Raw genomic sequence first — 11,610 nt, 5'->3', positions numbered from 1 at the left:
TTCTGACACAAACTCCTTTGTTGTCTCAGATCTCCACAGGCTCTTCTGTTGAACCTGCAGCAGCAGCAGCAGCAGCAGCAGCAGTGTCACCTAAAGGAGCCTTTGCTGCCCCAGCTCAGAAGTGGAGCCCGGGCAGTTGGTTCCTCTCCAGCAGTGACACAGCTGCTGCTCAGCAACAGGAGGTGGAGGATGACTCCCTGGAGCTCCTGAGTACGTCTGGTGTCTTTCTTCTCTGAGGGACAGTGCACTGTGTGCACGTGTCAGCACAGCTGCACCAAATGATCCTCCTCACTGTGGTGTCCCAGGGGCATTTAGGGCTCCCCACAGGAAATGCTGTGCTCCAAGGCAGCAAGAGAGTGCTCTGGGTGTTGCTGCTGCCTCTGAGGGCAGCTTGGACGTGCTGGGCTTTGCCTGAGCTTGCCTGTCTGCTGAAGGCAGAAGCAGGGCTTGTTCTTGCATCAGCAGAAGGCTGTGACCTAGGAAATGATCTGGGCAAGTCCTGTGTGCTAGTGGCCAAACTGGATAGAATGGTTAGCTTCCTAAATTCTCCTTAGACTCCTGACTTCTCACCCATCCCCAGAGCAAAAAACTTCACAGAATTTCTTTGGTTTTGGCGTTTTGTTTCTTGGTTGTGGTTTTGGTTTTAGTTTGGTGTTTTTCTGGATATTTTTGGGTAGACTTTTTTCTTCATCTTGAAGCAGCTCTTCTGCCCCATGTGTCTTACTGGTGTCATTTTTATGACTGTTCTTATTACCACTACTACATTTACAGGGGTTTTTTTGGATAATATTTTATATTTGTCAGTGAGAACTCATTTGAAAGAACATCAGGTGACACAAAAACAGAGAGCCAAATGTGTTCTTTTTGTGCCTACAATGAAAAGACAGATAATTTTATCACAATCTGTATTTAATATCCTAGTTTTGTTCTTAGAAAGATGTGTCCAAGAAACACATCCCTGGGGCTTGATCAGATCAAAGTGCACTGTAGGCATTTCTCAGGAGCAAGCCTCCAGACCCTCTGCTGTATATTCCTCAGATCCATGGCACTTTTCCATCCCTGATTCCCAGTCATTCCCATGACTGTTAGAATGCTGCCCATTGACACAAGCCCTGCTCAGATCAGTCTCAAGGAACACACATCAAGTCCTCTGTGATTCTGCAGCACAAGTCATTGAATCTGCTTCTTGCCCAGAACAGCTGCCAGTGCTGTGCTCTCAGATAAGACCTGGGGGCGGGGGGCTGAGAACAGAGCCCAGGTGACTCTGTGTCTCCCATCCCCTGTTGGCACAAAAAGGGCCTTGATGTGCACCTGGGTGTGTCTGAGCTCAGAGCCGATCCTGCTGTGTCCTGAATGGGGTCCCCGGCTTGGAAGGGGCTGGGTGTGGCCGTGCCTTCTTGCCATGGCTTGTCAGGGCTGGTGCTGGGGCTTTGGCAGCTTTGTTGTGGTGGCTGCCCTGGCCCTGAGGGCCGGTGTGAGTGCAGAGGCTGGAGCCTTGCTGAGCTGGGAGAGTCCCGCTGCCGCCCGGCCGCTGCAGCGCGGAGCTGCCCCGAGGCAGCAGCCCCTGCTCTGGGCCGGCTCCTGCATGGCCTGGGCTGGGCTCAGCCAGGGGCAGCATCTCCTCTGGGCAGCTGTCCATGTCCCGCCGGCCCCTGAGGAGGGAGCACTGCTGTCCTTGCTGCCCTTGCCCGCTGCGGGAAGATGGGCACGTGTGCGGGGCTGAGAGGGCCAGTGCAATGGCAGGGACTGATCCCTGCTCTCAGGGGGAGGAGGAGCACTGTGCTTCTCCACCTGGCCCACGGCCAAGGGCGTCTCCCAGCTCAGCCTGCTCATCACGGCTCAGGCTCCTGCTGCTGCTGCTGGAGGCCCCCTTGGCATTGCTTACAGCATCAGCTGCTTTGCTTTACAAAGGGAAAGGCATTCTCTTGGCCAACTGCTGCAAGGTGGAGAAGGTGCCCTCCTCTCCTGGGAATGCATCTCCCTCTGCTTTGTTTTCTCTCAAGAGATCTCTTCAAAGGCCTGTGGAAAATCAGGCTCTGTGCTGGCCTGCTTGTACTGCAGAGCTGCCTGTCTTGTTGTGCTTGTTGGTGTTACCCAGCTGAGCACAAAGGACTCAGAAGCCCAGAGTGTACAGCCCCAGTGGGGCTGCCTTTTGTATCTCTTGGATGGTGGGATCTCTGCTTTCAAGTGAGCATCTTGCATTTTGTTTCCCTCAGGGAAAATGGTGAACATGGAAAATCCCCGGGGGAAATACGTTGAACTGGAAAATGTCGGCAGAGGGTGAGTCCAACCACAGTTTGTTCTACACAGTCATGGGGCAGGTGATTTGCTGCTGGAATATCTACCAAGTGTGAAGTCAGGCATGCTGCAAACATATTCAGACACTGGGTTAGTCTGCCCCATGTCTCAGTACCAGCCAGAATTTGTAAGTGTGGTCAGGAGGCATTGTCAAAGACACTTGTATTTCATTGCCACAAACAGCAACCTACCCTGAACCACAGCAGTGAGATAACAGTTCTCAGGAATATTCCTTCCCAAGTGTTTGCTGAAGGAAATAGTCTGTGCTCAGAAAAAAAACTGCCCCGTTTAGAAACTGAAACCCAAGATGAAAGAATCATTTGGCCTTTTGAGCTGAGGCACTAAAGCCCAATGCTTCAGGAACAGGCCCAGTGCCCATGCACTGCAGAGGAAAATGCATCATCTGCCTTCTGGCAGAGCCCTCCTGCATGCTGCAGGTTTGAGGCATTTCCAGCAGACATCTCCTGTCTGGGCTGGCTTTCACTTCAAGATCTAAATGGCTTCTCCTTTCTTTGCTGCTCTTTTGTTTCCAGGGGATTTGGAGATGTTTGCAGAGCGGTCGACACTGCCACAGGAGGAGAGGTAAATGTCAAGAGCCCCTGCAGATCCTGCTGCTCTCCAGGGCTTTCCTCTCTTGTGTCAGCTGGGGCTGGAGCTGTGCCTAGAGCTGTGCTGCAAAGGCACAAGAAGCACAGAGTGGTGCCAGCCTGCCAAGTGCATTTGGGACAGTCTTTGTCCTGCTCAGCTGCCAGGAGGAAGGCAAGGAGGGCAGCGGTTCCTTTCAGAGAAGGACGCTCTCCCTGGCTCTCAATTGCTCCAACAAAGGTGCTGCCTTAGAGCATCTCACTGCTCTCTGGGCCGACGGCTTCAGAGTGCTGAATTCTCATTTCTGGCTGCCAGCAAATACATCTGAATGTTCCTGGCAGTTCCTCAGCCACCTGTAGTGCTGCACGTGGGAACTGCACGTAGGGAGAGATCTGCAAGGCCTCCCTAAAAGCCCCAAGCCCTGCCTGTAGCCCAAGATGTATCCACAGAGTACCAAGGCACACTTTACTTCTTCTGAAGTGCAGACAGAGAAACAGAGTGTGCTCAGAGCTTTGGGGGTGATAGTTGAGACATGATTGCTAACAAGTGGACAAGGCAAAATGCCAGTGGCCACGTGTTCTGTAAGTGGCCCCCAAAGGGGCAGAGAAATGAGCTGTTGGAATGTCAGTTCCTAATTACTCCTAATTTGTCTAATCCCAAGGCACTTTGGCAAGGCTCACTCGTGTCATTGCTAAATCACTCATCCCATGTGTGTTGTGGTCTAGTGCCACCAACTTCTAAAGTTGTTGATTTTCAATGTCATTCTAGGTGGCCATCAAGAAAATTGATTTTCAAGGACTCATGATAGAAGATATTGTTACTGAAATCAGGGTCCTGAAAATGAATACAAGTCCCCAAATCGTCAATTATTTAGACAGGTGAGTGATCATGGTCTCATCCCATGAAAGTTTGTTTACATACTAAAAGCATGCAAGGTTAAAAACCCACTTTGGACATGGGCAGAAAAGAGAGCTGGTAATTATTGGGTTATAGGAACATTAGGTGCTTATTTCCAAAATGACGCCGTGTGACAGGTTTTTCATCTTGGCTGTTACAAAACTGCACTTTTTGCCTGCTGGCCATCTAAAACATCTCCTTTTTCACAGATGTGCTGTTCTCCTTGAGACTGCACAGACTGCAAACAATGCACAGCCTGGAGGGAATGTCTATTCCTTTCATTCTGTCCTTGTCACAAAGGGATCCAGAAACAAGAATCAAGCAAAGAAACCAACACATGCATGGCCTTGTTCCCTTCTTTCAGCTACCTTGTGCGTAAGGAACTCTGGCTGGTGATGGAGTTCATGGATGGAGGCACTCTGTTCGACGCTGTCAAGGTGTTCGAGATGACAGAAGATGAGATCGGAATCATCAGTCGGGAGGTCAGTCAGGGATCCCAGCTGTGCTTCCCAGGGCTGGGGCAGGACTGTCTGGGAAAGGGGCTCAGAACAGGAGCCATTCCATGGGCCAGGCTTTGTTTCTGTGTCGCTGGAATGCTCTGGGCAAGCAAGAGCATCCCACGTGAACTGCCTGCCAGTGCCCCTGCACTCACTGCACTCTGTTCTTGTCCTCTTCTCTCCTGCTCTTGCATTCTCACTCTGGCTCTTGTAGTTGCTCTTCTCCATCTTACCTCTCTAAACTTTGGCCTACACTGCATTCCTTGCCTGTAAAAGCAAAGGTGGTGGTGGCAGCATTTGAAAGGAACAGCAAAGAAAAAAGAGAGACTCATTTCTCTCAGTGCTCAGCTGAAAAGGTTGGCAGTGCAGCCAAAATGCTCTTGACTTCTGGGCACATCCACTGCAGCAGCATCATCCTGGCTGGTTTGCAGGGCAGAGTCTGCACCAGCAGTTGCTGTTGCTCTTTGACAAGCTGACATGCCTTTCTTTAGAAGGGTGCTGCTCTGCCAGTGTTGGAGCAGCAAGCTCTTCCTCTCAATGGCACTGTGTTCTGCCATTCCTCCCCATTCCCCTGGAGAGGGAATCTTGGAGAGCTGTTTCCTTTCTTGTGTGATGAAATCCCATCACTGATTTTTGCCCTCCTGTTTCTGGTTCCTCTCTCAGTGCCTCCAAGGACTGAATTACCTCCACTCCCACCATGTGATGCACCGAGACTTGAAGAGCCCCAACATCCTCCTCAGGACCGATGGCTCTGTCAAGCTGGGTCAGTATATTCTTGGTCAGGTGCAGCATTCCAGGGATAGGGGGGGTGTGGGGCTGCTTTGGAGTGACTGCCAGCTCCCCAAAAATGGTGCTGGTGGCAGTGCAGGGAGCCCTGCTGTGAGCTGACCACACGGTTGCAAGGTGCACAGAGCTATGGCAGGGAACAAGCAGTCCAGAGTGGCATTGCTCTGTGTGTGTCCCTTCCAGAGAGAGGGAGCTACAAGTCTAAAGCTTCCGGGGAACAAAAGCCACTGCTGGAGGCAGTGTAAAAAACTGTGGGGATTTTGGAAGTAGCCACTGGCATATTTCCTTGGCTAAAGTCCTGAGGAAACAGAGCAGGGACTGTTGCAGGAGATTCAACAGCACATTCTCCAACTTCTACTGGGCAATTCTTTTGCTTGCTTTCCTAATTGCACAGGATTCAAATCAAAACAGTCTTTTGCTTTCTCCCCAGCTGATTTTGGCTTGTCTGCTCTACTCACCCCTGAGCAGAGTAGACGCAGCTCAGAGGTCGGCACTTACTGGTGGAGAGCACCTGAGCTGGTGAAAGGTCACCCATATGGCCCCAAAATTGACATCTGGGCCTTTGGGATTGTGACAATTGAAATGGTGGAAGGAGAACCTCCTTATTATAATGAAACTCCTCGCTCGGTAAGGTGTAAATACTCTCTGATCCCGCTGTCTTTCTCCCCCAGCCCACCTTCTGTGTGCCATTGGACAAAATCCCACTGCCATCTGCTGGAACTACTTCCACCACGGCCCCTTTCTGAAAATGTCCCTGCAGCACATCAGCATCTGCTGGAGTTTTGGTTGCATCACTGGGGGAGCTCAAGCCTTACCCCACACAAACAATCTCCCTTCTCAGACAACATTTGGCTTTGGCTTAGAAGTCGTTCCAGCTCTTTTGGCCACAGAGATGGCCCTACTAACAGGAAACAACCATCTTAGAGCTGCTGTTCCCTTTCCTGAAATGAAGAAACTTAAACCCAACCAAGTTTCTAAAAGAGTGGTTTGGAGAGAAGAAACAAACAAAAAGCTTGATGACTTTTGTTTGATGGCAGCTGTGCTTTAGGGACCAACATGCACTGCAGAGATGCTTTGCATGTAATAATCCTTGGAAATAGTAGAGTGAGTTAATACAGCAAAGTCCCTCTTCCAAATAGCCTGCCAAGCTGGTCAGGTGCATCCTCAGAGAAGCAAAGGTGCTTTTCTGATGTAGTTTCCACTAACAAGGTCAATCAATGAAATCTGCTGCAATATCTGCTGCCAAGGCAAGATCTGCTGCATGTTGGAGAAGCTGTGGCTGCATCGGGCTTTGGGTTTTTGTTGGTCCAGGAAAGTCATCTCTGCCTCTGTGCCACGGCAGAAACTGCCACTGCAGAGTGCAGCTTGAACAATGGGATGTGGGAGAGCAGTTCCAGAGGTGAAAGAAGCAGCTGAGAGACTGGTGTTTCCTTTTTCTCCAGGCTCAGATCCTAATAGCCACCAAAGGGACCCCAGAGCTGCAGCAGCCCAAGCTCCTCTCCCCTTTGCTGCGGGACTTCCTGAGCTGCTGCCTGCAGACAGACGAGGCGCGGCGCTGGTCTGCCCAGGAGCTGCTGCAGGTAAAATGCCAAGGGGCTGCAGGGAAACGGTGTCCCAGGGATGGGCTCCTCCTCCACTCAAGTGCAAGGCATCAGATGAGCCCCCTCCTCATCACCTCCACTCTTAGTGCTGTTCAAATTAAAACAGCCAGGAGTCCTAGACTGGGCTGGGCTGGCAGGGACCTGGAAAGCTCATCTGGTCCAAGTGCCCTGCAGTGAGCAGGGGCATCTTGAAAGAGATCAGGATGCTCAGACCTGAAATCTTTCCAGGGCTGGGGCACTTAGCAGCTCTTGCAGCAAACTCTGCCACTGCTGCCCCAGTGTTGGTCCTTAGACCTACTCTGTCTCAATCCCCTTTTCATTTAAAAAATATTGGACAGTAATGGTTCATTGTTGTTTCTTTTTCCTTTGTGCAGCATCCATTTGTAACGTTGGCGAAGCCGACATCCAGCCTGGTGCCATTGATCATGATGGTGAAAGAGTGGAAGGAGGAAAGAAGATTGAGACACCGACATTAGAACTGTTTGCTCCATCACCAGTCCAGAGAAAAAATTTAGAGTAGGATTGTAGATAGGATTGCAGTTAAGATTCTACTGTAGTATTGTAGCGTAGGATAGTAGCGTATGATATTAGCATTGATTGTAAACAAATAAATTTTGTGAAATCTCAACTCCTTTCAAAGATTCCCCTCCTTCGGAGCCTCTGAGAAAGCTCAACATTTTCTTCTGAACTTAGAGGTGGAAAATGACATTGAGGGCTTCTTTGGTACGGTTGGAAAGTGGGGAAGGCTCTTCTTCAGTCATCCTCTCCAGACCACAGGGCCTTTGGAATGTGGCCCACTGGCTGGGTTTTACCCAGCTGTGGCACTTGTGTTTGAGGCAGAAAGGGCAGTGGCATTTGCAGGCAGAACTAAAGGACGAGTGGGGCAGCCCAAACACCCTGTGCATCTGCAGGCCTTGAGCTCTGACTGGAGAGCATTTGAGTTCCTGCCCCTTGGATTTGTATCCCTAAGTGCAGTCTCTGTGTGGAGGAGAGTTTTGCCCCAGTGAGAAAGCAGCAAGGTCAGGGAGGCTGCTGGGAAAGGTGCAGAGCTGGTGCAGAGCTGTCAGCGGGCGCCAGGTGAGAGCAGACCCTGCCTTGGCCAGGCTGGAGCCCCAGCAGAGCCCTGGCAGAGCCCGGAGCAGCCTGAGCCTGGGCAGGGGCAGGCTGGAAGGAGGCCCTTGGAGCTGCAAGAGGCAGCAGCCCGGCCCTGGGGGCCTCTTGGTGGCCGCGGGCGAATGCTGCGCTCTCAGAGCCCAGCTGGCAGCCGGCTGCTCCCGAGGGGAAGCGCAGCCGTGCCGGGCACAGCACAGACTGGTGGCATTGGCCGCCCGCAGTCTGCACAGGAGGAGAGAAAGGCACAGCACAGCCCAGGGCTGCAGGCCTGCCTGAGGAGTCCTACTCTTGTGCCGGCTGCCCTGGCACTCCTGGCAAAGGTGAGCAGTGTGTGCAGCACTCTGGGCACAGGGAGGGAGCCGGGCTGCTCCGCAGGCTCCAGCACAGGGCAGCGTCCTTCAGGCACGGCGCTTCTGCCTCCCGGGGGAACCGAGGCCAGCGGGAGGCAGGGACAGCTTGGCAGGTCACATCTGCAGTACAAAAGGGCCTCACACAGCTCTGCCAGGAAGCGCCTGCACTCCTGGAGCTCTGAACTCAGCCACAGCAAAGGGGTGAAATGCAGAGTGCTCTGCAGAAATATTCAGGGGCACCAGCCCAGCCTGCTTTGTGCTCTCTGGCACACAGCAAGCGCTGTGCAACACAGCCCTGAGCTGCTGGAGAGAGGTGTTAGAAAGGAGCCAACTCTTGGATGAAATTAAATGGGGACAAAGTCATCAAAGCAAAAGAGAACTGTTTCTTAGGAAGGATTCACCTGAGCTGGGTGTGTATCTCGCTCTCCCAAGAGCCAAACACACACACAACACACATTCACACAGAATGCTGCTTTTTATTGCCTTGCCCAGCCCAGGGTGAACCGTGTCCCCTTTCCCTTTGGCTGGGTACTAGGGAACTTATATTCTCTCCCCACTGCCTCCTTTTCTGTCCCCTCCCCTCTTATCCTACTTCCCTTTTGGTCTGGTCTTCAACCTGGCCCCTCTCCCAGCTCACAGCAACACCCAACAAATTAACTAGAACAAATACAAACCCTAAAAAAAACTCAGAACAAACAACTTTCTTTCTTTTTTCTAATAACCTCTCAGGTGCAGCAAAATATGACCTCCTATCTCACTGAGGGAATCAGGGATGAGCCTGTGCCTTGTGCTTGAGCAGTGAACTGATTTGGAAGGGAGCAGAAGGGTTTCAGGAGGCAATTGGTGTTTTCTTTCTCAATTGCTGAAGGAAAGACACAATGTGGCTTCAGATAGCAAAAACACTTTCACGGTAAATTGAAGAAATGCTTGTGAGCAATTCCCAGAGAAGGAAGGTGTTGAGAAAATGCTGAACTGGAACAAATCATGAATTCCCTTTGCATTAACAAACAGTGTTGAGCCCTCTATTCCCCAGCACAGTGACTGATGTGTGCAAGTGGCTGTCTTAGCCTTGAGAATAGAGTAGTCCTCCTAAGAAGGGAGCTGGAAAACTGCTGGTAGGGGAAGAAAGTGGTTGTAGGAGGCTCTTGAGCATCAGAGGAGAATTGGAGGAATGGGATGTTCCCCAAATGACCACCAGAGACCCTCAGGATGATAGCAAAAGTGTTAAATTGATTTCTGAAGTAGCAAGGGCCCAAGAACAGGGGATCGGCTCTACTATAACCAGGATGTTATTCCATGCTATTGTTTTAACTAAATGAAGTATAAAGCATAACTTTGCACAGGTGGTGGGGGGAGAGAAAGGGGGAACCCTGGTAGAACGCACAGGTTCTAAAAGAATAAAGTTAGGTCAGGAGGATCTGTACTGATATAATCATTAGTATGACACATGCCAGAATTGTCAACTGTAATATCATGTAACAAGAAAGGTATAAAATTGTATTCATTTTAGCATGTTGGTGAGCCGAAATTTTGGGTCGTCAGAACTGGACGGTCAGCTCCCAGAGCTCTGAAATAAAGCACCACATACAATTTCGTGATTGTGTGTTCTTTCCTTGGCTAACAGGTCTGGGGGCTGGGAGAGGCGGGGTGGCCGGGAAAAGGTTGTGTTGGTGCCGGATCAGGGGGTGCAGGGGGGTCTCAGGGCAGGGCAAAGGGGTAAAAGGGCACCTGGGTTCTCAGGAATGGGGGTGCAGGGGGGGCTCAGGGTCAGGGAAATGGGGAGCAGGGACTTGGAGAGGTAGAAGGGAGTTCCAGGGGGTCCTTGAGCCCAAGAAAGGAAAGTTCAAGGTTTCCCAAAAAAAGCGGGGACCAGGGTGGGGACATTCAGAGTGTTTGGGAAGGGGGAGTTCAGGGGGTCTCTGGGTTTGAAGAAAGGTGGGGCTGGGGGCTGGGAAAGGCAGGAATGGGGGTCCAAGGCATTCCACACCATCCCAAAGTCAAGCACAGGGGATGTCTGGAGGCTGGGAGCCATGGGATGGCCGGGAAAAGGGGAGCAGGGGGTGCTGGTGTTCAGAAATGGGGGATTCAGCGGGTCCCTGTGCAGGATAAGGGGATCAGGGGGGTCCCGGGGCCGGGAATGGCGGGTCAGGGTCCCGGGGCCGGGGGTCCCACTCCCCCTGGCCCCCCCAGGAGCGCCCCCAACCCCAGCCCTGGAGCCATCCCGCTGCTCCTGCTCACTCCCAGCAGGATCCCAGTAGGATCCCAGTACAGCCCAGTCACTCCCACTCCTGGCATTCCCCCCGAGCCCCCGGGGATCCGGGGGATTCCTGGTGGCCACGGCGCTGCCCAGGTCACCAAGAGGCGCCGGGAACAGGAGGAGATCCAGGCTGAGGAATTGACAAATGCCCTGGGGCACTCCTGCCTGGAATGGCTCCGGAAATGTGTCAGATATGGGCGGGAGGCACTGGAGCATAAAGGGGGGGAGGGCAGAATTCCCGTGGGAATGTGGGATTGGGAAATGGGGGATTTGGGAGGGCAACATTTGGGAACATGGGAATTCCCGAGGGACCTCCAAGGATGGACCCCACTGCTGTCCCATTCCCATGGGAATTCTGTAGCTGGATCTCACTGCCATCCCACTCCCATGGAATTCCATGGGCAGATCCCATCCCCATCCCACTGCCAGGGAAGCTCCAGTCCAGATCCCCCCCAAACCCATCCTGGGGGTCGCCCTGTTCTTTGCCCTCCCCACCCCCCACAAGACTCCTGGGGGTCCCCCCATGACCCCCCCGGCCCCCCCAAACTCCTCCTGGGTCCCCCCTCATCCCCCCGTGTCCCCTCCCCCAGGACTTTGGGGGTCCCCCCGACCTGTCCGTGCCCCTCCCCCGTTTCTGCCCCCCTGTGATGGTGGGGGGTGGGGACCGAGTGCTGGTGCCCCCCTGCCTGCAGCAGATCCAGCGCTGGGGGCACTGCAGGGGCTCCCTGGGCATTTGGGCTCCCCTGGGATTTGGGGTGACCCCCCCGGGCCCCAGGATCTCCCTGAACACGCTGACGCTGCCCGGGCACAGTGAGAAGGTTCAGACCCGGCTCGGGGTCCCAGCTCTGTCACCGGCCCCGCCCAGGGACCCCCAAACCCTCCTGGGACCCCCAAATCCCCCCTGGGACCCCCAAATCCCCCCTGGGACCCCCAGCCCCCCCGGGGCTCCGCTGCCGGAATCACCGGGAGTGGTGTTGCCCTTTGAAGGGGAGTTTTCCTGGGAACCCAAAACAGGCGCCTCTTAAAGCGGCCATGGCAGAGAGAATCCCAAAAATCCACCCCGGGGGGGCGGGGGGCAAAACATCCCCCAGAGGGGCTTGGAATGGGGGTCCCCTATAAAATGTCACCTGACGGGGGTGATGAGGTGCTCCCAGCACAGCCCAGTCACTGCCAGTCCTGGCATCCCCCTGGGCCCTCTCTGCCTTCCGACCTTTCCCGGCTCCATC

Source organism: Zosterops lateralis (assembly GCF_965231275.1).
Source record: "Zosterops lateralis genome assembly, chromosome: 23".
Taxonomy (NCBI): domain Eukaryota; kingdom Metazoa; phylum Chordata; class Aves; order Passeriformes; family Zosteropidae; genus Zosterops; species Zosterops lateralis.
The sequence above is the reverse complement of the archived record's forward strand: the minus strand, read 5'-3'. Positions refer to the sequence as shown.